The sequence below is a fragment of the Pipra filicauda genome, unplaced genomic scaffold (assembly GCF_003945595.2).
Source record: "Pipra filicauda isolate LSUMZ 115617 unplaced genomic scaffold, ASM394559v2 scaffold235_size1210477_pilon, whole genome shotgun sequence".
In the NCBI taxonomy this organism is placed as follows: Eukaryota; Metazoa; Chordata; class Aves; order Passeriformes; family Pipridae; genus Pipra; species Pipra filicauda.
Window position 1 is genome coordinate 982,322 of NW_024104349.1, and position 24,553 is coordinate 1,006,874.

Below are 24,553 nucleotides of genomic sequence, written 5' to 3' on the forward strand. Positions count from 1 at the left end.
AGATTTCAAAGCCAGGAGCTCTATCCAACGAGTTTTTGGTCTCCCGCAGAGGACCGTGTGGGTTTTTAGCCTGTTACCACCACGTTAACCTGCCGGTGCCACCGAGCGGCCCGAGAACCAGCACCCCCGCGGCTCCCAGTGCCACGTTGGTCGCCAAACCCGGGCAGGGCGCTCCGAGCCCGGGCACACCGGGGCGAGCAGCGGGGGTTGCGGGGCACCACGGGGGGGGCTCGAGTCCCGAGGAACGGGCAGCGCCCCGAGCCGAGCCCCCGGTGCCTGGCGCGGCGGGGCGGCCGGTGCCTGGCGCGGCGCGGGGGCGGCCCCGCGTCCCTCCCCGCGTCCCTCCCCGCCGGCTCCGCGTCCCGCCCCGCTCCGCCCCGGATTGGCGCGGCCGCCGCGGCTCCTCCCGCCGCCGCCGGGGCGCAGGGGGGATCCGGCCGGGCCGAGCCGAGCCGAGCCCAGCCGAGCCTGGCGGCTCCGCGGCGCCCCGTGCTCCGGCCCCGCTCCGGGTAGGCTCCCGCGGGCGCGGCGGCGGCGGCGGCGGTGGGTGGGTGGGTGGGCGCCGGGTCCGGCCCGGTGCGGGGCAGGTGGGCGGCCGAGCGGCCAGCGGGGCCCGCCCGCGCTCCGCCGGCCATGGCGGCGGCGGGGCCGCTGCCCGCCCGCAGGACGGGGCCGCGCCGAGGGCTCCGCGCCCCCCGCGCTCCGCTCCGCGTTATTTTACCCGGTCGTTTTAACGCTCCCCCCCCCGGCGCCCGCCTCTCCCCGGGGGGGGTTTTATCGCGCTCCCTGCCCTGCCCTGCCCTGCCCTGCCCTGGCAGCGCTCCCACGGCTCTCCCGGCCCGGGAGCGGCCCCGTCCCCCCCCCCCGCCCCGCACCGCCGGGTCACCGTGCGGGGCTCGGGGCATCCCCGTCCCCCCGCGGTTGCGTAACGCGACCGCCCCACGCGTGGCCGTGGGGACACAGCCCCGCTGCTCTCTGCCTTCTCGCGGACTTGCTTTTCAAAACGCCCCCTTCCCCTGCACTTATTCCCCCCCCCCCCCCCCAAATTTTGCTCAACCGAGTTGCGGTCACTTCCTGGTCTTTTTTTTTTTTTTTTTACCGCACGGCTCCCCCCCCCCTCCCGTGTTTCACGCATCAATCAAGCCCTTCGCAGGGAGGGGTTGTGAGCTCGGTAAACATAAACAGCGATCCAAAAGAGACAGCTTTAATCGCTATTAGATGTTGTGATAACGTTTGAATAACGTGTTCACGTGGGGGGCGGCGTAAGAACCTAAGGAAAGGTTAAAAGTACAATTGCAGTGGAAGTGATTTCTTCTCGGAATTACTTCCTCCGAGGCCTTACTCGAAACAGTGTAGCTTTTAATTTCTTCAGTAAACCGAGGTTTTTGGCTTGCGCAGTGCCGCTTCCAGTTGGAGAAATCTCCTTGTTATCAGCCGGAGAAGTGGATCTAAGGCTTGTCCTGCGAGGTGCTTCGTACAACGCCCAACAGCCGCGTACGTCCCTGCTCTGCTTTTAAATAACCGGCTTGGATGGGGCTGTAGAGCTCAGCTCTGGCAGCCTGGGCTGCAAAACCCGCCTGCGAGGCTGTGTGAGTACTCCAGTGGTTGACCCTGCCCTGCTGAACGCTGTCCTGGCCGTGCCACAGCGCTGGGAATCCAGTTTTGGGGATATCCAAGGTGGCCGTGGAACCCGGGAACGTGCGGCGCAGACTCGGGTCGCGAGTCCTAATGAGTGTTTGCGTAGTGCTCCGTGTTTTCTCGGATGAAGGGTTTTACATAATTGGCCATTATAATTGTCTGTCACCCCTAGAGAAGAGCCAAAAAAAAAAAAAAACCTAAAAGCCGAGCGTGGAGGTAGGCAGTGGTTTTGAAAGTCCAAAGTCTAAACCAGTAAATACCTGTAGGTTGTGAACGTTGTTGCTGCTCAACGTGGAGGCAGCAAAATGACTGACTGAAAAAAAAAATCTAGTTCTGTCCTCCTTTTGCGCCATTTGATCAGCGTTGTCCGGACAAATGACATCCTGCTCAGGCTTGAGCTGCTCGTTCTTCGGTGTTCAGAAGAATTCCTAATGGGAATCTGGTTCCGTGGGTGTTGTGTTGGGGTTTTGGTTTTTTTCTTTTTTTTTTTCCCCTTGAAATCTTAACTGGAAGCCTTTTACAGTGTTTTGATTCCTTTTTAATAAATGGCTAATCCCTTGCTGCAGGGGATGGGAGTGTTTTGAACGCAGCGTTTTTGGGTCCTGAGGGGAGGGGGAAGGGAGAGCCTTGTCTTGCTTTCCAGCAGCCACCCGCCTTCCCCGGGCCTGAGTGAAAGAGCCTTATTGACTGATTTTGAAGGTAACATGCCCAATTCTCCTCTTACACGCTAAAAACCATAAATTTGCCATAGCACAGGGCTTTGGAGGGGAAGAAATGGAATGTCAGGGAGCCTGGGCTTCATCACGAGCAGCCTGGCAACAAAGGCAGTGTCTGTTAATTGCGTCGCGCTTATCAAAATCTCCCCTGCTAATGACAAAGTAACATTTTAATAGGTGTGAAAAGTTGTGGGATTTGATTTAATGCCACTGTCTTAAAACCATCCTGCGTGCTCTGTATGACTAAGTTGTCTCTTTTGTATTTAATTGGAGAACAAGCAGAGGCTGAGGTGAAAGCTGGGGATGTTTCACTTGCACTAAATGCTCTTTAAAACCTTTTCTCCGTTTAGAGAGGGGTCGTGAGGAATTGTGAGTGGCTTGTCAAGTGCTGAGCTGCAACTGTGTCTTATAGGGTATAAAACGTCTTTCTGTGTCTCTTCAGTTTGGAAGCTCATTTTGTAGCATGCTGTGGGTGTTCACAGAGGCTGGCCTGTAGTTCCCCTTCCAGGAAGGACTGTGGTTTTGGAGTATGGAGGTGCCAAGTTAAGTTTCTGGTGATGTGAAGTTGAATACTGTATAGTATATGCATGATACTACCGAGGTAATAACTGACCCTGAGGTTCCAGGTGTCAACACATTCATCATAACGTGTTATTTTCACTTCTCATTGCCCTGTAGCACAGCCAAACAAGCATTTTGGTATAATCCTCACACACTGATGGCTGTATTCCCAGCAGACATGGCATATTTTAATATTCCTGTTGCAGGTTTGATACCTGGCTTCAGAGAAGAGAGCAGCTTTTCTTGTACCTGAATAGTTGAGCCTGCAAGGAAAATGTAGGACTGATCCTAAGCCTGTCATTAAAGATAATGTATCTTGGGAAGCATCTCTCTTGCCCTTGTCTGCTGGGATTTTTGGCTCTTGTGGATTATTTGGTCATCAGATGTATCACTGGGTATTCCTATACATTTAAGCTTTTGAAGGAGACCTTGGTTTAGTGAAGGTTGTTGGTTAGAGATCCTCTTCCTGGCTCTGTAAGCTCTCTAGGAAGGGGGGCACAGGAATGCTGCTTTGGGATGTGTGGCTGCTCCGTTTTTATTTGTAGCATATTTTGCTGGTTTTGTTTTCTAAGATGTTTTGATTCTATTAACTTATTAAACATAGATTCTATTAAAGTCAGTGTGACAGACTTTTTAATGTACGAATGTTGTCCTTTTCTTAAAATGTCCTCTTTTTTGACCCCTAAAATTTGAATCAGGATCGTTGCCCCTAGTGCAGATCCTGGCTGTAATTGTGGGATTTGTTTGGAATTTGCCTTGTAGTTGTGGAATCAGTGTTTATCCCCCAAATAACTCTTCTCTTTTTGTCTTTGTTGTGGAAGGGGGATATCTGCTGTATCACTTGCTAATCCTGCTGTTGCAGTTTCATGCCTAGAGCATAGCTGGAGCTGTATTTACCACTGTAGGCATGGTGGTTGGTTTAATCTGGCTATTTTGGGTGTCAGACACAGAGAAATCACAGCAGGACTGGCTGGTGTGGGTATAGGATGGGCTTGTTGACTCTCATCAGTGGTACCATGACCTGGCTGTCCAAATTTGGGTGTCTGCAGCGTCATTGCAATGGATGTCAGAGGAAGATGGATTAAATATAGCTCAGGTGTGCCTAAACATGTTGCAGTTGCTCCTCCTGGTGCAGTACAGAGCTAATAGGAATGTTTACATAGATCACCTTCCTACACACTGGAGGTTCAGCTACCTCTTTGGCAGCAAGTTGCTGCTGGGCAGCCACGTGACTACTTAAAGCTGTTTGGAAAGTAAAAATACCCTATGTAGGGACGCATAGATGGCTGTTAAGAAAATGTCAGCTTTAAAAAAAATTAAATATATTATTCAGAAATGGCCGACCGGAATCTTGGGGTGCAGAAAACAGTGCTTTTCCCTCCCCCCCCCATGTGATTAAAAAATAATCCCGCTCTAGAAGCTGCTCTGTCTGCAGTTCACAGCGAAGTGATGGCATTTAGGTAGCAGGGAGGCAGAATTCCTGCCAGTTTAAATCCTGCTGTCCTAATGTGCCATTCTGTGCAGCGCTTGGAAGCTAATATACAGTGTTCTTCTGCCTTGCAGCAAAACAACTAGTGATTAAAAATTCAGCAGATGCTGTGGTTCACTTAACTACTTGTTCTTGCATCATTCAGGTCATATCACACAATTAATGTTGCTAATGTTCAATCTAGCCTTTTTTTTTTTTTTTTTTTTTTGTCTAAGAATGGAAATTATCTGAACTACCATGGGATTTCAGAACTGTTTTGGCAGGAACTGGGCTATGCAAAGTAAGTTATTCAGGGCTGTTTTTGCCCTTCCCCTAACTTGGAAAATCTTCTTTTGATTTCAGAAATATCGTTTGTTCGTGCCAGACAGGGCTTTCATTTCTGCAGCTTTTCTGACTTTAAAAATCAAAGTATTTTCTTTTGATTGCTTTGAGATAAATCAGACTCCCTAGCTGAGAAGGAAGAGGGGGAGAGCACGATAGGTGTAAGTGCTTGCTTTCTTACTTAAACTCAGTGTTTCATTTGGCCACAGAGGTATTTTTGTAAGAGAATTCTCATTTTGTTGCGGGCAGAGTTTCTACTGCTCTCAGTACATCTACCTTTAACTTGCAGTTTTGGCTAATAGCATTCAATCCAGCGTGTCACTTACTTGACTTTTAAATTAGAGTTAAACTTTGCTTTCCCCTCCCCATGTTCCTCCAATTATGTGAGATTTGGGTTCTTTTTGTAGCACACACAGATTCCAGAGGTCTTTGCTGGGCTACCCGACAGTAATATTCGTGTAGCAAGACTTGCAGCTTGTTTTCACTTCTTAAGAGAAACTAAATTCAGAATGTGGAACACAGGTGGAGTATTTTGGTCAAGGGCACACGTGAGGCTCAGCCATTGCTGGAGAACTGCAGAGCTGAGGAGGAGGCTGTGTCTCTTAAGTGTGAAGTGACAAATCAGTAACAGGAATGGAAAAGGTGAATTTATGTTACAGTATATGATATCCAATGTAGGATGGATGTGCCTGTGAACCAGGTTTTGGAGCAGTAATGGGCAAAACCAGGAGACTTTCTGTTTACATGCGTTGTTTCAACTTGCAGTTTGGATGGCTTTTTGTGATCTGTCAATTAGCACATCAAGAGGACGTATTTTTAGTCGAGGCAGACATTTTTCTACGGAAAAACCTGTTTGGACTATTAACTCTACATGTACTTTGAGACAACTTGTCTCAACTAAATTGTCAGCAATCAGTTTGAAAAATGAAATCTTAAATATGTAAACCCTCCCCCCTCCCAGCCTCTTCAGTGTCCTGTTTAGAATGATGGAAGAGAGGGATTCAGACTGCCTTTTGCATGTTCCTGCTTCCATGAGTGTGTGTATCCAACATGCTGTACTTGCAGAATTGATATTCAGGATAATATGTTTAATCTCCAATTGCAAAAAAAAAAAATAGCTTCACACATAGCTAATTCCATCTGCTGGAAAAATAAGAGCGAGGCTAACTTCATCACTTATTTGGGACCTGCTTTTTGCTGTGCTAATTACTATGTATGAACTTTGGAAATTTGCATAATTTTTTGGCAAACCTAAGCGGCAGCCATTTAATTTAGAATTTTATTAACTTGAAACATCCCTAGCAACTCCCGAGCTACTTCTGGTTCATTCTGTGATTTTGGTGTTTTACAAAGTTTGATTTAGTTTCAGTAACTTTTTTCTCCTTGCAGTGACTTTATATAAATAACAGTGTCTCGCTGCCATTTCCAGTAACTTTCAACCTGCAGTCTACTGCAGAATTCCTTTTGTCATTCAAATAAAAAAGTGCTGAAGTTAAATTCTTATAAAAACCCCTCAAACAGTAAAATTAGAAGGTAGGCTTTGCTCGCTCTTCTGCAGTGTGAGAAGAGCACTGGAAATATTTTAAGTGTAGCTGCATTTCAAAAAGTAACCTTGGGGAAACTGGGGCATGTCAAGTCTGGTCCTAATTCCACTAAAAGCTGGTCTCATGATGTGAATTTTTAAGCTCCAAAGAGTTTGGATGTAAATTCATCACTGCAGATAGCTACTAAATGTTCTTTCTCATGAAAGGCTGGGTTTTGACACATTTTCAGCTCCCTAAGATATCTAGTCATGCCATTTCCACTTGGTTTGCTTTTGTTTTTGTGACCTCCACCTTTCACTGATTTTGCTGGTTGGCAGTCAGAATAATCTGTAAAATATTGAAGCAGTTGGAATTTTAAAGTAAAAAAAATACTGTCTGCTTTATTGGAATGCTGTTATTTGGAATCAGCTGTTATGTCCTCATTTTCTTTTGGACACAATAGACTGGATTAATTTTAAAATCTGAACTATTCGTGCCCAATTTCTGTCTCGGTACCACCAGGGACTTCCTATGTTGCTCTGTGCAGTTGCAGTCCCGAGTCTTTGTCCCTCTTTCCTCCTCCCTCTTACTCCGTTGATCACTTAAAAATGCAGTTTTTTTCCTCAGGATGAGTGGGGTTATATTGCTAGACTCTTTAATTCCTCTGTAATTGGCAGAAAGCCAGGCATAAAATCTTCTTCATAAGTCACTCTGGAGATTTCTTTGTATGTGCTATTATTTTCTTTGCGTGCTAACATCAGTGAAAATATTTCTTCTCTCTTTTTTTCTTTTCCTCCCCCCAAGTCTAGACCAGGCATAATTAGGCTCGTGTGTATGTGTAGGCTTGGGTGTTGCCACGCTGCAAGCCCAGCAAGCAATTTGAAGTCCTTGGGCAGTGTAAGACCAAAATGTCTTGTAGCATCAAAGGCAGCAGCTATCCCTCTGCATCTGGGTAGGTGAAATAATTTTCTGGTGTATCTAAACTTCAAAGACTGACTCGTGGCTTGTGCTTGTGGTCTGGCTTTTTGCAGTGTGTCACACTCACACTAGAGGCTATATTTTAAAAAAAAGTTTGGATCCTGGGTTCAAGCAGGACTTGTGTATCAGTGATAGAGGCTGGTGTTGAATTGGGGTTTATGTTCACTGATTCACGTGCTTCCAGAGGCATCCCAGCTCTCTTTTGATTTATAAAGCTCTTCGTTGAGGTCTTTGTGCTGAACTTTGCCATCATTGCAAAGAGTAAAAATCCTTTCCATCGTGAAGCCTTTGCTCTTGCCTTGGGCCTCTTAATGTTTTTGTCTGCAGAGGTTTTGTCCTTCCTCCCGTCCTGACTCCTGAGGTGGAGAGAAGCTCCCTGTAAACATATATGGAAGGCCTGGTAGCTTGAGACGAGTGTCAGGGATTTGGTAAGGGAATTCTGAAAAAAACCCCAACAAACCAAACCCTTAAGGAAAACCTGTCCCCTGGAAGTGGGTTTATACACCTCGATTTAACCATCAGGGCACCAGAACTTACCGTCAGCTGTGGGTCAGACTGTGAGTTCCTCCCATTTTTTCATTTAATTTCCTCTCTAGAGGAGGAAGACACTCTACCATTGTTTTTTTTTTAATGAGGTAACTTTATCTTAATAAACACATGAATGAAATGATGCAGAGAGCGCTTGTTTATGCATCTGAAATCTAAGTAAATCTGCTGCTGCTTCTGAAACTGGGGCTGTGGGAGGATTACTGGTAGCAGTGAATCCATCTTCTATGGTGTTAAGGAAAAAAAAAATCCCTGTCTTTTTCTTAAAATGCTTGTGGATTTTTTTAGGGCCGCAGATGTAGTCATATTAAAATGTAAAATAACTTGCTTCGAATTGGTCTCGCAGCAGAAGCAGTTGGAGATGTGGCTTTGGTACAAGTTACTGGGAATTCAACCTGTGCTGTGGATGGGAGCTCAGAGCAGTTTGAGTCATGCTTCCTCCATGGATAGGGCCTGGGATGCCACCAGCAGTGGACTAAACCAGTTTTCCTGATGATTGCTTTGTTCAGCTTTAACTGCTTATGGGGCTGTTAAAATGCTGTCCAGGGATGTGTCAGCTGGAGGCCATGGGATAAATTGTGGGATAAATAGTAGCAGTTTACATACCTTTGTAGCAAATGTCTCTGCACACTCTACTTGCCTTAAAAGGGATTTTTTTTAAAGCTCTTTTTCTTCTTTTGGATCTGTAGATGTATCCAGCAAGGAAAGGGTTGTGTATGGATTTTGTGAGGTGTTAACAGCTTCATCCCTGGCCTGACTGAATCCAAGGAAGTGAAGGCACCAGTGCATCCTGCAGGGATGGCCCATTGTCTTTGGGAAAATGTTTTTAAGAAATTGGAAAGAACTTAGCTTGGAAAAAAGTCAAGGAACTTAATCTGAGTGTAAAATTGTTGCCTCAGTAGTGGACCTATATAGAACAAGTTCATTGTTGCATTAATAGTGTTGGGTTTTTTTTAAATATTTTTATATAATTTTTTTTTTTTTTAAGGTCTGGGGGAATCCCCCTTGTCCCTCCAGCTCTCCCTTGTGTTCCTTGGGTCACAAATAGAGAAACTTCTCTGGGATGTACATGAGGCAGAGGCTGTTGGGAGAAGCCATGTCTTTAATTAGACCCCAACGGGTATTACTGGGGTGGAGGAGAGGAGATGAGTGAGCTTTGGAGCCTGAATAAATGCCAACATGTATTTTATCAGAATTACAGTTTGGAATCAGGGATTTACTGTGAGTTGCCATTTGGCTGTGGGGTGTCTAGGGCCTTTCTGCCTCTTCCAGCTATTAGCTGGAGTTATGGAAAAGCTGCATATACCACTTCACAAACAGAAAACACAGCTCTTTAAGGGAAGGGAGGGTAAATGACCCAGGTAAAATGAGCCAGGCTGGAGTCAGTAAACCTATCCAGAGTGCCAGCAAGCAATACCTGTGTCCTGAGTTTAATATATTCACTTCCCAGTGATCGTGCCCAGGAGGATTAATGAGAGATGCTTTAACTTAAAGCTGGTAGGTACAGCAGTGCCTTTTTTTTTTTTTTCCATCTCAAAAGTGGTTTGCTTTTACTGAAATAGCTAAATCCAGGCATGTTAAGCTTAATATAAATGTGGGGGGGGGTACCTGAGAAAGCATCCCATTAGGTAACCCAGTAACTTTCTCCTGGGGAGATGCTGATAATATCACCTTTGCTGCCAGTCAGGGCCAAGACAGGCTTGTTAGCAGCTTGTGACAGCCCTACTTTGCTTTGTGGGTATTTTAAATGAGGGTAGCAGAGCTAGAGGAAGAGGTGATAACGTCTGTGCTGGTTTTTTTCTTGTTAGGGGGGTGGCAGAGGAGGAGATAGGACTAATTGCATACCTTCCAATTCCAGTTACTTCATTACAGAATAATCATTGGAGCAGCCCTGCAATCTGCTCTGATAGCAGATAAGTGGTGTGGCTCGAAGCACTTCAATCTAAACAAAACTTAAGTGCTTTTTCCTTTTTCCCTGGAGTGAAGCTGTAATTTCATTATGTGAATGTTAGCCAGGACAAAGTTGTTTTTGCAGCTGTCATGAAGCTTCTCTGGGCTTTGTGTGTGTCAGAGGTATGTCCCCAGTGTATGTAGCAAAAATATCCCCAAATACTGCATTCCCTTACCTGGCAGCTTCAGCTGAAGGCTCTCCAAGTGTTTGCCAGGTGAAGATTTGTTTAGCATTGACGTTGGATGTCTCAAAGGGTTTAGATATAAACCAGTGAAGGTTTGGCTTATATTCCTTTCCATAGCAATACATGCTAATATTAGTTTCTCTGTCTGCATTAGGCCCTGAAATAGTCAAGTTGAAGAGCCTGAGCACATCTCTGCTGCTTCAGAATATGGGTCCCTGTGGTGAGAGTGGTCTCATTGACAAATGGTGTCATTTCAGTTCTCCAGTGTAGAAATGGTGTGAAATGCAATCTGTGTGATGTGAGAGAGAATGATTGGGCAGAGCTTCAGAGAGGAATTTTGTCTTTCTTTGAAATGAGATAAAAATGCATTTGTGCATCAGGCTGAATCCTGAAAAATCACAGCATCCTGAATGGTTTGGGTTGGAAGGGACCTTAAAGCCCATCTTGTTCCAACCCCCTGCCACGGGCAGGGACAGCTTCTACTATCCCAGGTTGCTCCAAACCCTGTCCAACCTGGCCTGGAACACTTCCAGGGATGAGGCAGCCACAGCTTCTCTGGGCAACCTGTTCCAGTGTCTCTCAAAATACCTTCTTGGAACTGATGTTGATGATGATGACTTTGAGGTACCGGCTGAAGGCCATGAGAGCACTGCAGACAAGTGCCTGGATTTTGCACAGTGCAGTACTGGCCAAACCATAAACTTCTGTCAGGCTCATTTTTTTTTTTTCTGGACTGCCATAGAACTGTTAAATCCGATCTGTTCCTAAAAAGACAGCTGACTGTGCAATCTGAGCCACATAAAATTCTTTGTCTCTGCTTTGGACTTGAATGGAAAAGTAGTTTGTTTTCGCATTAAATCGACCTCAACTGTCGCTGCCCCAAAGGGGGTCTGTTCTTGCAGGCTCTGCTTGGATGAGTGCTCTTGGCTCTTGCTGTGTTTTAGTGTAAGCCTGCTAACTCAGATCAGGACAATGGGAGGATGGTAACACACTGAGACAGATACTTGTTAGCAGGTTAAATGTTTTGGGAGAGAAAATGTGATAACGCTTTTTACAAGTTAATAGTTTTTGTAAGTTTGGGCTTGGTTGTGTTGGTTGTAACTTGGCTGATAGGGTTGATCATGTAGGTCCAGCTGCAGCATTAAGCTCTTGGAATAAATAAGGTGAAGTGATGGTGAATTTCAAAGGATTAAGGAGTATAAGGCCCACTTAGTTGGGTCTTATATTTTTAAGGTGGCTTTCAGAGGGAAAGGCCCAAATGTGCTTTGCAAAGGGACCTGCTCATCATGTACTGGAGTGGGTCCAGGCTTTGATAAGAACAGTGTGGCTTCTTTTAATGACATGAACTGCATCACCTTTTTTAAGAGAGGTATTTATTTATTTGTATAGGGGGAAAATACTTCTTTCCTGTGCTGTGCAAGTGACCACACACTGGAACAGATTGCCCAGAGAGGCTGTGGAGTTTCCCTCACTGGAGGTATTTCAGAACCCTCTGGACACAGTCCTGTGCTATGTGCTCTGAGATGATCCTTCTTGGGCAGGAAGGATGAACCAGATGACCCACTGTGGTCCCTTCCAACTTAAACCATTCTGGGATTCTGTGGAAATCTGTAGCTGATCAGACTCCTGCATCCCTTTTTAGCCACTGATGTTGCAGGGACAGGAGGCTGCCAGGCTGGGTTGGGTATTGCCTAAATAAAAACCAGGTTTAAGCCTGGAGTGTTATCTGGCAGCAGGGCTCCCTGACCTCCAGCCTGTTGTGGAGATCAACCCAGAGTGATCTTTGCCACAATTTCCTTGAGAGAATATTGTAGGATATGAGTCTGGTGTGGGAGTACCACACTGCCTTTTTAAAAGAGATTGAGGGCCTTGCCTTTGTAGGGAAAAGAAGCCAGAAGATGGGTTGTGATATGATAACTTTTGTGCTGGCCAACCTGCTCTGAGGGTAGTGTAGATGGAAAGGGACTTGCCTGTGGACAGAGGTTCAGCTGGGTAGTCAGGAAGGGTCTGCAAAGCACAGCTCCTTCCTATGAGAGGGCAGAGCTCCTCCACCTGTAAACACCATCACATACAGCAAGATTTTGGCATCTTTTGTGTTGACATGAACTGCTGGCTCATAAAACGATGTCTCTCACAGGTGTCTCAAACCCACAGTGTTAGTTGTTGTGTGTGCTGCTGTTGTGTTCCCCTTCTCCAGTAAAAAAGCTAATCCTACGTTCTCAAAACGGTCCATTTGCCTTCCCAACGCCGTGCTCAGTGTTTTTTTGGAACTGGTCTTCAGTCTGTGCAAGTTGACAAGGCTCTTGTGACCATTTGGGGATGGTGAGTTGACTTATTCTCCGCTCCTTGTCTTGAAGTGTGTTAACTGAGCTTCCACAGCAGCCACCCAGCCTTGGCTCTTCTCAGGCCTCTGTTTACCTCTTAATGGTTGTGTTGTGTCTTGGTGCTTCCTTCCCCTCCTCCCTGTGTTTGGCTCAGGGCTTTGATTGCCCCTCTGAAGCATCACATGGATGCTGGAACCGGCACACGTGACTGGGGCAGTAGGTGGTGACTGTCCACAGGTTTTTGCACTGATGTGTTCATGAGCTGGGATGGCTGCCCTGGGACTTCTCATGTGCTTCCATATCTAGTGCTTAGTTACCATCCATCCTGACTGTAGAAAATGAATTGAAGGCAAATTATCCTTTGCTGGAGACTTTTCTAGGGGAAAAAAGTTTAATGAGTATCTGAAGGGCCACAGTCTTCTGGATTGTGTGTGGTGTCATGTGGCTGCGAGCAGGTTTTCCTTATTGCAGGAGCTGGATTGATTCCTCGGGGCTGGATAGCATCTGATTTTTATGTGAGGGAGGGGGAAAAGCTGTCCGACTTTAATCTGAATTTACTAGGTAGTTAATAAGAAAGACCTCTGCCCTGAGTAACTTGCTCAGCCTATGTTGTGTTGCAGGAGCTCCATGGAGATGAAGCCTGCTGGCTTTATTTCGCCCTGAAATCCGTTTGGTGTAAAGCTGCTTCCAGAATCTCATCCTTAGTGGTACTTCAGGCTCGTGACAGGGTAACCTGCTGGGTGTAAGGGCTGAGACTGGGGCAAAGCCTGGATGCTTTGGTGGCTGAGAGGTGACACTGGCCCGTGGAGCTTGTCCTTCAGGTGACAGGCACATTGCTGAGGGCAGTATGCCTCTGCCTGCCTCTTCCCTTTGTAATCTACAACTTGTATTTAAATGTAGAGGGATTTAAGGTGTTTTTTGTGCAGTTGTGGTCTGTGGGAGCAATTGGCTGCCATGGTGAGTGGCTCTGGAGCTGCCTGTGGTGGCTGGTTGTGTAAGCTGGTGTTGCTAAAGCAGCAAGTGAAGGTATTTGCAGCAGTCACTTAGAAACTGGGATAATTCAGGTCTGAATCAAGCTCAGGCTCAAACAGGTTGTGGAATTTATTTATACAACGCCACCGGGGTGTGTGACGTTGCAGAGCCAAATAAACAATGGTTCCCAGCCCCAAGGCTTGTGTTGGGTATTAGATAACGAGGTCTGGGGTAATTACAGCCGGGGACATGGGTGGAGGGGTTAGGAGAGGGTGAGGGTTACATCCGTGCGGAGAACGTGAAATGTGCCTCGTTAATGGCAGCGTGAAGAAATTGTGGGTGCGCCCGGGGTTATGGGGAGGATGGAGGTCAGCTTTGCAGAGGGAGGTGCTGAGTGAGTTATGGGAGACACGTGGATTAATAAGGGAAAGCGGAAGGAGGCGAAGTGAAACCAGTCAAGCGTGCGGGGAGGGGCTGGTTTACACAGAAGCTGACGTGCAGAAGCAGTGGCACTCAAGGGTCTTGAGGAATTTGGGTGTTTAGAGCAGCGACTGGGAACCCCTAAACATGTGTTGTTTGATGGGAACAGGTAAAGAAAGGGGTCCAGCCTGGCTACTGGGAGCTTTGTGTTCCTCCTCATTGCTATCCCTGCACCCTGGGCTCCCAGGGTGCCAAAGTGCCTTCTGCCCAGCCACCTGTAGTTGGTGGACTCTTTTTGGGGTGTACTCAATCAGTCAACACTGAAGACCTTGAATTGGTGGTGCTCCACGTCAGCAGTGCAGGGGTGCCTGTTCCCATGTGCCCTTTTGCTCTGGGCAAATTGATCTTTTGTATCTTAAGAGCTGGTTGGTGGTTGTAACACTGTTACTGTGTCACTAATTTCCTTTTTCCTTCCCTTTTGCTCTTCAGAAATGCCATTCTCGTGAGTGTGCAAGGAACCTACAGAACTGTAATGTCTAACCCTACATGGAATAACAACTCTTGGAAGGTACCACCCTTTTTTAACTACATGGCTTTGTTACAGGTTGGGTTAATGATGATCTTTGCTTCCCAGCTCGAAATTGAAGAACTGTGTCTTATGTAATGCTTTCTCTTGGAAAGGGCTGGCAGGGCTGTGATGCTCCAGTCTCTGATTTCCAGAAAAACTGTGCAACCCAGCCCTTGGCCCGAGGGTGCCGGGGGACCATCCCTGTTTCTCTGTGAACGATCTCTTTAGGCAGGTCTGGTGTTGCCTTAGGAACAGATGGTGGTTTCTATTCAGAGAGCTGAACTAAGCTTTCTTCATACTTGGTGGCCATCCTTGGAAACATATTGCCCTTCTTTAGTGATGCATGGTGGCTCTGTTTGTCTTCAGTGACCTTCTGGATCGTCTTTCTTGAGGCTTCCAGCCATATTTATAAGGAATATTGTGATAAAGTGCAGTTACACTTTAACATTTAGATTGAAATGTCTTGGCTGTTCGTGCTGCATTAACCAGCTCTGAGGCGTTGGCTTGTTCCGCTGTCTGATCCCGCAGTGATGCCATAATACTGAATTTTGGACTGCCCTGTACATTGCCATGGCAACAGACTGATGTCACACGCTCAAGGACATGACTTCAGTGTACGATCATGCAGAGGCACAGTCAGATTTGTGGAGGAGAAAGCTGACTAATGCACATCTCAAAAGCAAACAAGGGGAATGCAGGTTACAGCTGACCAAGCAAGGTGCCTCAGTACGAAAACTCCCTGCTTAAAGAAGGTGCTGATCATGTCTTTAAGACAGGAACAGTTGTCTTGGTGAGCTTTTCTTTACCTTGGAGAAGGAGATGACTTGCAGGTGTCCCCTATCTTTAAAGCAGGTGGTGTTCTGGGGTGGGGAAAGGCTCCCTGGTTTCAGAGCTTTGAAAGGGCATTTCTTTGTTTTAAAGAACTTCTCAGTGGTCTTGTAAGAACCCTGAGAGCACTTCAACTTGCTTAATGTTGTTGAAACAGTTTAATTGGTTTTCCAAAGCTTTTATTTTATCCATAACATTGGAAGGTGAAAGGGGAACTCCGCATCTGCATTATGGTCACATTTTCCTATATCCTATTAGCAGATTCCAAGATTGTTTAATGTGATCTCCACCCATTTCATTTGGCTGCAACCTTTGCTCCCATGAAAACAAGGCTGATTGTTCTGAATTGCTGTGTGTATGTGCTTTGGCACGGCATGAAGGTACCTATAATAACACAACCATTGTCTGGAAAAAAAGGCAGTTTGCAGTAATAACTACAAATAAAAGGGTGCAGTCCCGGGGCAAGACAGATAATGGTTGTTTTCCCACCCGTTGCATGGAGGAGACTCTCGACATGGTCACCCCTCAGCATGACAGGGCTGTGGGCTTCAGCCTGGGATGTGAACGTTGGGAATAAGGGACTGAAATATTTGCGCGTTGTTCCAAGTTTCTCTTTCCTGGCCGCGGTTCCACTGCTCATATCTACGGATGGGGAGGCTCTGAATGACTTTTGCACAATGCGGTATTTTATTTGCATGCTGTGAGCAGTTTAACAAGTGTGTGTGTGCTAAATGGAGCATTCCCACTGTTTCAGTGAGCAGCTGACGCACCCTTAAAATCCAAAAAAAAAAAGAGAGAGAGAGAGAGAAAGTGCCTTTAGGTTGAACAGTGGGGTTTTGAGGGGTGACACTGTGCTGTGTGTTCGAGCGGATGGCGGGTCATGCCAAGCCTGAATGTTAACTCGGAATGCTGTGAGGTTCAGCAAAGAACCGGCTCAGACTCCTTCGTGCTGAAGTAATTTTTGCTCATCTCTGCACTTTTGTGGAGTAAAAGCCGTTGCAGTGCAAGGTTTGGGAGTAACATAATTGTTTTAAATGTTCAGTGTCACGGGGATTGTGGGTGTTGAACAGAAGCTGGCATTTCTTGTGGCAGTTTGGTTGCCTCCCAGGACAGGAAGCTGTGGAGTGTTAAATAAGAGGCAGGGAAGGAGTTTAACAACCCTGTCTGTAAATCAGGATGCTTGAATTGAGATCCTGGCCTTGAGCTGAAAGGACTGGAAGCTCTGCAAGATCCAGTGATTCAAGCTGCTCTGCAGAACAAGAAGATAATGGTGATGGACTATCAAGAAGGCAGCCTTGCTAAAAAAGAGAGCCTTTGTGATACGGTCAAGGGGAAGGAAGTCTGGAGAACTTAGAAAAGGAACAGATGTTTTTGGAGGTGGGGAAAAACTTAACTATCCCTGTAGTTTGCTCTTGCAGCAGAGCCAGCAGAAGGAACTTGATACCAAACAAAAGTAGGCACACCCAGGATTTAGCACAGGGATCCTGGAAAGCTGATTTTTCACTGCTGCAATGCTTTTCTGTTTGACAAATAACCTTACACAGTGGCACCTTACAGAGACAGATGTGAATAATATATGTGAGTGTGTGCAAAGGTGTGTGTGTGTAGAAGTTTGAAGGTGCTTGCTGCTGTTCCTTAAGAACAGTAGAAAAAATACTGATATATGAAATGATACTCAAAGTGGGGAGCCAGGAGGGGAGGGGATGCAGTTCCCTGAGAAGGAAATAATGACAGAAGATGCATTAAAAAAGAGGGAGAGGTTGCTTCTAGGGTGTGTTTATGTACTGTGATGACTGGAAGTGTGATAGAACAGATTGTGGATCCTGTGTATCAAAGTACCAGTGGCAATGATTCTTCAAGTTGTTGAAACTTGCATCCACAAAAAAAAATAATATATTTTGTTCTTCCTAATAGGTTAATCCACTGTAATTGACTGTGAAATAAACCTGGGGGAATTTTCCCATCTGTATGTGATGCACAGCTTCTTTGCTGTCTACTTGGCAACAGTACCTTCAGATAATTAAAAGCTGTTTTTTAAACCCACTCTTCTTTCAACTCTTGTTTTTCTGCATCTTGCTACTTCTCTGAGAGCTGTCAGTCACTCTTCTGGTTAAGGTGTGAAAATCTAGATAATGTGCTTTTAGGAAAGGAAAACTGCGTATGATCTCTTTGCTTTTGAAAAAACCTAGGTGAATATGTAAGGCTTTTTAACATGCACATCACTGCTCCAGTTCTAAAAGTAACTCAGCTTTCCCAGTCCAGTATGGAAAACTATACATTAACTTTGACTTTCAGAGCTCTGGTGCCATTTGCCCCTCTAAAATCAATAACCAAGCCTCCATGGTTTGCTTAGGAGGCAGTTCTAATTACCCAGAAATTACAGGAGTTGTTCAGCACGGGGATCCTCTGGTTTCAGCACATAGTTTCGTTGCTCTGTGGTGTTTTGAGAGGCCGAAGGGTGGGATGCAGCTCCAGTGAGTTTCCAGATTCCTAACAGTGTGAGGGACTGTTTTTAATAGTGATGATAAAAACAGCTATTCCCAGTTGGAGTTTAGTCAGTGGTACAATTATCAGAGCTATGAAATAGTGCAGGGATGGCTCGGAATGGAAAAACTACGGCTCGAAACTTATTTTCTTGAGGGAGCTTTTTGAAATTACTTCCTGCAAACTCACAGAGAATCAGTGAGAGATGTCAAACGCTGAGGGATCAAGCTTGGTTATTGCTGTGGTAACTTAGTTTTTGGGCTTGAAGCAAGCTTCAGCTGGCTTTTGGGAGAGAGTTGGTTGTTGAAAGCCAGCGTGGTGAGTAGGATCTCTGGAGCTGGCCTGTCGGATTTGTGAGGGTATGTCCTTCTCCGAGGTGTGCTCACACCAGCTGCCCTGCTGGAAAACGTGCCGAGTATTTCCACAGTACAGTGACAGTGCCCAGCCCCGAGGCTGCTTCACTTAAACCATCCATTTTAAGCCACAGTTGTGGGTGCCTTATTTTCTGCTTTGCTTCTTAGTGGTTTGGTGGGTTTTTTGTGTTCTCTGAGAAGAGAATATTGATTGTACTGGAGGGAGCAGCCAGAATACTGGGTTAGACAGCAATGCTTATATTTTTTTCCTTTTCTGTCTTGATTATAAAGCTGTTTTTAGACTGTTAGAACGGATCCAGAGGAGGTCATGGAGATTCTCAGAGGGCTGGAGCCCCTCTGCTCTGGAGACAGGGTGGGAGAGCTGGGGTATTTCATCCTGGAGAAGAGAAGGCTCTGGAGAGACCTTAGAGCCCCTTCCAGTGCCTAAAGGGGGCTTATAAAAAAGAGGAAGAGTGACTTTTTACGTGGGCAGACAGTGATAGGACGGGGGAAACAATTTTAAAATAACAGAGGAGAGATTTAGATTAGATATGGGGAAGATAAGGGTGGTGAGGCTCTGGCACAGGTTGCTCAGAGAAGCTGTGGCTGCCCCATCCCTGGAAGTGTTCAAGGCCAGGTTGGACAGGCCTTGGAGCAACCTGGGATAGTGGAAGGTGTCCCTGCCCATGGCAGGGGGTTGGAATGAGGTGATCTTTAAGGTTCCTTCCAACCCAAACCATTCCATGATTCTATATTTTCTAGTGTTTTGCATTAAAAAGTTTAAAATCTTGTGAAACAAACTTCTGTTTGTTTGCAGAAAAGTCTATACTTCCAAAATGGCCATTAACCTGGAAAGAATTGCACCAGAATTTTCTGGAGTCCTGTTGTAGGTCTGTGCAACTGAATTTTGAAGATGAAACATGAAAAAGGAAAGATTTGCAGCAAAAGTTCTTACAGTTGACAAGACACTTTAGTGTGTGGAAGCTGTCCTTTACTAAAATTTCAGTGCTATTTTGGGGCCTTTCTTTTTTCTTTAAAGAATGAATTACAGTGGAATTCGTGCTATGCGTGGAATTTCTGAAAATTTAATTGTGTTAGTTGCTAGGTGTATAGACTATAAAGCTCTTAAAATATCAAACTATTTTTTACTTCAGTAAGTTCAAGTTATTAATGGAAAAAAAAAATCTTTTATCTTTTTTTGGCTCTATTTTTAAAGATCCACAGAATTGGTAGGTTTCCAAATTAGCTTAGGTTTTAAAAAGTCCTTTGAAAAAGTCATGCCCAAAGATGTTGTGTTTAATCTTGCTCTCTACTGCAGTTTACCAGTCAAAAATCCCTGAGCTTATCTGTAGCCGAGTTAGTTCAGCAGATGTTCTGTGTATGTTGTTCTTTTAAGAATTTGTGTAAAACCAGGTGATACTTTGCCTGGGAAGGATTTGTAGCGTGTCCTCTTGCCTGCTTTGTGTCTTCATCTTAAGCAGTTTGGCCATAGTGTGTCACACTCCTGTGCTTTGGGTGTTCAAAGTCCTTTCTGGTCCCTTTGAGCAGGTTTTGTGTGGTGGTTTTTTTTTGTTTTTTTGGGGGGTTTTTATTTGTGGGTTTTTTTTCTTGTTGTTTGTTTGGTTAGTATTTTGGGGAGGGTTGTTTGTTTTGGTTTTTTTGGTTTTATTTGTTTTTATTTGTTTTTCATTTTGTTTTTTTTTCCAAGCTGCAAAGCAGTGTAGTGGTGAGAAATATCCTCCACACCCTGATGTTTTGGGATCGTCCACCTGCATTTGTGTGGCCCCAGCTCCACTCACTGCTGCCCTGTTTCCTCTCTGATCCTGTTCCTGCTGATCTGTATGTGCTTGGATGAGCTCTGGAAGTGCCTGGTTTTTTAGGACAGATAACAAGGGGTCCGCTTGGATTGTGGTGTCACACCAGGTGCTGTTGTGAGTCTCATCAGCATTGCTGTGTTATTCCTCCTGCCTCTGGATTGGATTCCATCTTTGATTTGCTGGCTGTGACACCCTGCTGTCCCATTTCCTTGCCTCTCCTTGTATCCCTTCATGCTGCAGGCCTGGAGCTGTTGGAGAGGTGCTCCTTCCCAGCGGCTGTTGAACGTCAGAGGGTTCCACCCATCCAGGCCTGATGGCAGCTCATGTAGCTCTGCAGGCCTCTGGTTGTAAAGAGGGGCTGGTGCCTGCCCAGGAAGCTGGGGCTGAGAATCATCTCTGCAGAAGGTGTGTCCTCAAGGAGCTGTGTCACCAGGTCAAGGAGTTCCGTGAGGAAGTGAGAAGGCCGTGTAGCGTTTGTGAGAATGAGGAACCCCGTGAAGTTCAACAAGTCCCGGTGCAAGGTGCTGCACCTGGGTCAGGGCAGTCCCAGACATGGGTACAGACTGGGAGAAGTCACTGAGAGCAGCCCTGCAGAGAAAGACTTGAGGGTTCTTTTGGATGGAAGGCTGGACATGAGCCAACAGTGTGCGCTCACAGCTCAGAGGGATGTCCTGGCCTGCATCGGAAGAGGAGTGGTCAGCAAGTTGAAGGATGTGATTCTCCCCCTCTACTCTGCCCTTGTGAGACTTCACCTGGAGCACTGTGCCCAGGTCTGGGGTCCTCAGCGCAAGAAAGTCATTGACCTGTTAGAGCAGGTCCAGAGGAGGCCATGGAGGTGATGAGAGGGCTGGAGCACCTCTGCTGTGGAGATGGGCTGAGAGAGCTGGGGAAGAGAAGGTCCTTGGAGACCCCTTAAGGGGGCTTATAAAAAGGAGGGAGAAGGACTTTTTATATAGATGGAGAGTGACAGGACAGGGATAAAGTTTTTAAACTGATAGAAGCAGGTTTAGATTAGATTTTTGGGAAGAAATTCTTTACTGTGAGGGTGGTGAGGCCCTGGCACAGGTTGCCCAGAGAAACTGTGGCTGCCTTTTCCCTGGAAGTGTTCCAGGCCAGGTTGGATGGGGCTTGGAGCAACCTGGGATAGTGGAAGGTGTCCCTGCCCATGGCAGAAGGTTGGAACAAAGTGGTCTTTAAGGTCCCTTCCAACACAAACCGTTCTGTGATTCTGTGAAACAGGATGTTCTCAGAGAGCTTGGAGACTCGGGAAACTAGACCCCCCTCTACATCAGGGGTGCAGGTGGGATCTGCTCAGTGTCTCACAATAAGTTAGAAGTCAATAAAAGAGGAAGACTGCAAACTGGTCACTCTCCAAATAAGGAGGAATATTCCTGTCCCTCCTAAAGACTTGATGATAACAATGCCAGACAGGATCACCCGGGAGAAGCAGCGAGCGGTTCCAGTGGGTGACTGCACCTGACAGGTTGTCCAGGGAAATTTATTGCCTTCCAGGGGCTGGAATCAGAGATGGCATGGAAAGACTGCCAAGAGAGCTGAAAGGTCAAGATAAAGTTCAGGAGATTACTGATTACTGTTGCGGAAAAACGAACAAAAAAAAATTATTGACAGTTAAAATAATAAAATAGTAGTAAAAACCCAAGATAAACATGAAACAAACATCTTTTCTCTCCCATTTTACTGCAAGGGATTACCTGCTCTGCCATGGAGCCCCCCCCTCCTTATCCTTCTCTGACCTTGGTGGGGTTTTTCCCTATCCTCTCTCTATCAGGTGTTTTTTACCCTTTCCTAAATAAGTTTCTCCAGTGGTACCAGTTGCTTCACTGACGGGCTCAGCCATGTCCTGTGGTGGGTGGTGGTGGAGCCACCTGGAAAGGGCCTGGGGCAGCCCTGACCTCCTCCTGCAGAGGCCCTTGTAGAACCTACCACTAATTAGTGATTTTTTTAAATTATTATTTTTTTTTGTTGTTGTCTTAGACTGTAGCCTGTTCTTTAGGGGCTTTTTGTTTTATCAGATACATCTGGAAAGCCCAGTGAATCCAAAGCTTGTTCAGAGGGTGTGGGTGGTGCTGTGTCTTCTTTGTGGGTGGGTAGGTTGGTTTTAGATGCTCCTAAGGAATCTCCTCTGTTAGAAGTTTGCTGTCCTCATCAGATGTAATGAGGCATTTTGTTCCAAAATGTTCTGTGAAAAGTAGTTTGAGCTTCTTTTTGCATGAAATGTGTCCTGAAGTTGGGTATAGTTGGGATAACTGTTTTCCCAAGTTTGCACAGCAGATTTTTTTTTGGTAAACCGCTGACCTGTAAGTTTGAAATTTCAGGATTCAGCATTTTTTTACATCATCCTTGCAAAGTGAAAGATAGTTTTCTGTGAAGATGTGACATCGGGGCACCAGCAGTGGCCTACTTTAAAGAAAAATTGGAAAGGATTTGAGATTTTATGACAAATCATGAGGCACTGGTGCAAAAAATTGTGGAAAATGCTCGTATGTGAGAACAGGGTGGATTCAGGAATATGACAGAAAAACTTGGGCCTTTTGAAAGACAGAAATCATAGAATCATAGAATTTTAAGGGGTTGGATTGGACCTTAAAAATCATCTAGTCCCAACCCCCCCTTGCCCTGTGCAGGGACATCTCCCACCAGACCAGGTTGCTCAAGGCCTTATCCAAGCTATCCAAATATTTGCAACTAATGGCACAATTACTTCTAAAACCTTTTTTTCTTTTTTTTTGGTACTGTTATATTTAATCTAGTGTGTGTTCTGCTAAATAAGGTTTGTTGAATTTGGTTTCGGAGACCCTTAGGAAAAATTTGGGTGCTTTAGGGTTGCCTAGTGAATATTGTAACCTCTCAACGCTGCGGTGGATCAGCAGAATTGATCCATGTGAACTAAACTGTCCTTCTGCTTTGATTATTTTGTGTGTATGTGTGGATTTAGGTTGGTTGGGGTTTTTTGAGGGGTTGCTTTCTGGTTTGTTTGTTTGGTTGGTTTTTTTTTTTGTGACTGTGTCTTTGAGAAGGTACCCACAGTGGTATAGGACAGAGAAATCCACAACATAACCTTTTGGTTAAAAGGGTAAGATTCCACAGAAGTAAACAAAAATTAACTATCCCTCTTTCTGCTAAACTGTGTAGGTCTGGCCCTGTGATCAGGGGATGTGGGGTGGTCTCTGAAAGGAGAACTGTCAGCCCAAAGGCTGGGCCAAACCAGTTAGAGCCATATAAACCTGTTAAAGCCATATTTAATTCAGTGAATTGAGTTGTAAATCTGATGAATTTAGTGCTTAACCTTGAGGCACCTGCTGTGGGGTTTTCCTTATTAGCAGAGGTCTGAAGAAGGAACTGTATTTTTTTATTTGCTGGATATTTAGAAGTCAGGTGCAGGTTTGTTCTGTTTTAGAAGCTGTTTCATACCCTGTGGAGAGATGTACAGAAGGAGTTGTGCCATGGGACAGGGGGCCTTCTTGCCTTGTAGTGTCCAGTATGATATTTTTGGTTTCCTGGTGACATTTTACTTTGTCACTACATGCCAATAAAAAGGCCAGTCCTGTGCTGGAGTACACAGATGCAAAGATACACAAAGATAAACAAAGATAGACTGGTAATCAGAGGAGTTTTGCAAATGAGGGTTTTTTTTTTTCCCCACTGTGTTACAAGAACTGCCATGAAACAGGCAAAGGAAACTTTAGGAATTAGAGTGGGTCGTTATGCCCTGCTACTGGATCACTAACCAGCTATTCCAGGTGAACTCGTGAGGAATTGCTGTCAGGAAGGCCCATGTGTTGGTCAGTTTATGAGCTGGCACAGCAAAACCAAATCTACCAAACAAGTCCAGTGCTCCTCTCCAACCGGAATCCCTGACATCCACAGGACAAACGGGGTGATGAAATGATTGTTGACAATCCTAATCTGCCACCTCAGTGTTGTTGTAATAATAATAATAATAATAATGATCATCATCAGGATCTTTTTTAGCAAGCGGTGTTCTTGAAAAGGGTGGGATTCTCCTTGCTGGTTTTAACTGACTTTCTCTAAAGTGGGTCGGGTTGGCTCTCTGTTGGCGTTCAAGCTGATCTCTTCCTTATAGGCTGTTTGGGTTTCTCTCTCTGGTGTTTGTCCTAAAACTCCCTTTTCACGTCAGTTCTGCATCTTGCAGTCATTCCTACCCATCTTTGCATGTACAGGAGCGATCCAGGGAGACCTCAGCCTCACAAAACCAGGGCACAACGTCTCCAGAGCTCTGGGAATGCTGCTCTACTATTTTTGGAACCAGCTCCTATTGCTTCTATAATAGGAAGGCTTCTGGAAGCTTTCTCCTTACTCTCGTCCCGAGGAAGTAGCCCTTCAGCTGAGCTTTCATTAATTCAGGATCTGCACGGCAAAAAGCAAATCTAGTTTTATACTCTAAATAATTCAGGCGTGGCTGGGGGGGGGGGTCACATGGCCCTGAGTGTGGTGTGTTCAGTGGGTGGTTTTGCCCACACCCCGTATCCCGAGGCCGCAGCAGCCGCGGCTGGTTCGGGGTGCTCGGCCACCCCCCGTTTGTCATTCGGGGCACGCGGCAGCGGCGGGCAGTGCCAAGGCAGCTTTCTAGAAAGCAGAGGGACGTGTGATCTGGGGGTGGTGGTGGTGTAGGGGGGGTGTTTGTCACCAGCGCTGCCCAGTGAGGGATTTACTGGTTTTGTTTTCCTCTTGGATCGAGCAGGACAAATCTAATGAGCCAGTTCTTAACTTCTTCCCCGTTGAGCAGCGGGTGATGTCCTTACCCAAATCGTGCGAGACAGCTGAAACCTTTCAGGAATAGTTGAACAAGGGAAACACTTGTAATATTATTTTTTTTTCCAGTACTCAAAATACAGAGT

At 45.9% G+C, this 24,553-nt stretch overlaps 1 protein-coding gene across 9 annotated transcripts in view; it reads left to right on the plus strand.

The window, feature by feature from the left end:
- The first annotated feature begins 421 nt into the window (after positions 1–421).
- The window catches only part of FBXO34 (F-box protein 34), a 42,872-nt gene continuing 18,740 nt past the window's right edge, over positions 422–24,553 (plus strand). For 3 of the 9 annotated variants that reach the window (XM_027724406.2, XM_027724407.2, XM_027724398.2), the window contains exons 1-2: positions 1,505–1,589; positions 14,113–14,191. The gene's annotated coding sequence lies outside the window, so the exon portion shown is untranslated. The other 6 variants (XM_027724399.2, XM_027724400.2, XM_039381662.1 and 3 more) reach the window with 6 other exon arrangements.